Source organism: Protobothrops mucrosquamatus, unplaced genomic scaffold (assembly GCF_001527695.2).
Source record: "Protobothrops mucrosquamatus isolate PMUCROS unplaced genomic scaffold, P.Mucros_1.0 scaffold85, whole genome shotgun sequence".
Classification (NCBI taxonomy): domain Eukaryota; kingdom Metazoa; phylum Chordata; class Lepidosauria; order Squamata; family Viperidae; genus Protobothrops; species Protobothrops mucrosquamatus.
The window spans coordinates 815,101-816,208 of record NW_015386462.1 but is presented as its reverse complement, the minus strand read 5'-3'; positions in this window follow the sequence as shown (position 1 = coordinate 816,208).

Here is a 1,108-nt window from a genome sequence, read left to right as displayed (position 1 = left end):
CCGCCTGCCGGTTGACTTGGCTTTTGGCACCTCAATGGACGAGACCTCTTTTAGGTCCCACCGAAATTATGTGGACAGGTTGAGGAGGAGTTTAAAGGGGGCTTACGAAAAGGCTGTAGAGGCCGCAGGGGTCCGGGAGTGGCGCAACAAAAGAAATTATGACCTGAGAGTGAGGGTCCAGGACTTACAGTTTGGGGACAGAGTGCTCTTAAGAAATTTGGGCCCCGCTGGGAGACACAAGTTGGCCGATCGGTGGAGTTCCCAGTCGTATGTGGTTAGTGAAAAACTACCAGGGCTGCCAGTATACCGAATACGATGGGAGGGGAGCACAGGACCTTCGAAAGCATGGCATCGGAACCATTTATTGCCCTTGCACGAGGCAGTACGAACTACTCAGTCAGTTCCTGGGGATGACTCCGGTGTAAAGGGAAAGAGAGTGGGAACCAGAGCGAAACCCGCCTCGTCCCTAGAGGAGGAAGCAGGAGATTCTGAAGAAGAAGAGGGGGGTATAGATTGGTTATGGTTATCAGGAGATATGGGGAGTGTGCCCCAGGCTGTGGGTGGCGAGGAAGAGTTGGAACAGCCAGGGCCGGACAGTTTGGAATCCGCATCTAGGATCTGCGAACAGGAGGGGCCCTCCCAGAGAGTTGAGGCCATAGGTCGGCCTGGGGAATGGCCAGAACAGGATGGATTGTTGCCCCCAGATATTATAGAGTCAGGAGAATGGCTGGAGGCGGAACCGGTTATTTTACAGGGTCAGAAATCGCCAGTGTCAGAAGCAGAGTTGCCAGTCCCGGGTACCTCTGAGGGTGGAGGTCCACCAGAGGATGGTGCCCATAGTACTGTTGAACCTAAGGTGAAGAGACCAAGGCGGGTGATACGCCCGGTGAAGAGGTTAACATATGATGCCCTAGGACATGTTGTAGAAAAGGAGTGATGCCTACCCCCGGTGCTGTTGATGTCGGGTAGAAAAGATCTCTATTCTTTGGGGGACCAAAGAAACTGTTGGTGGGGGGACTGTGTAGCGGGGACTGCCCGAGAGTGCTTGCAGGAGCTTGACTGGGAAGGGGAAGATTGGGACAGCTGCAGTTGGCTTGGGTGTGGCTGG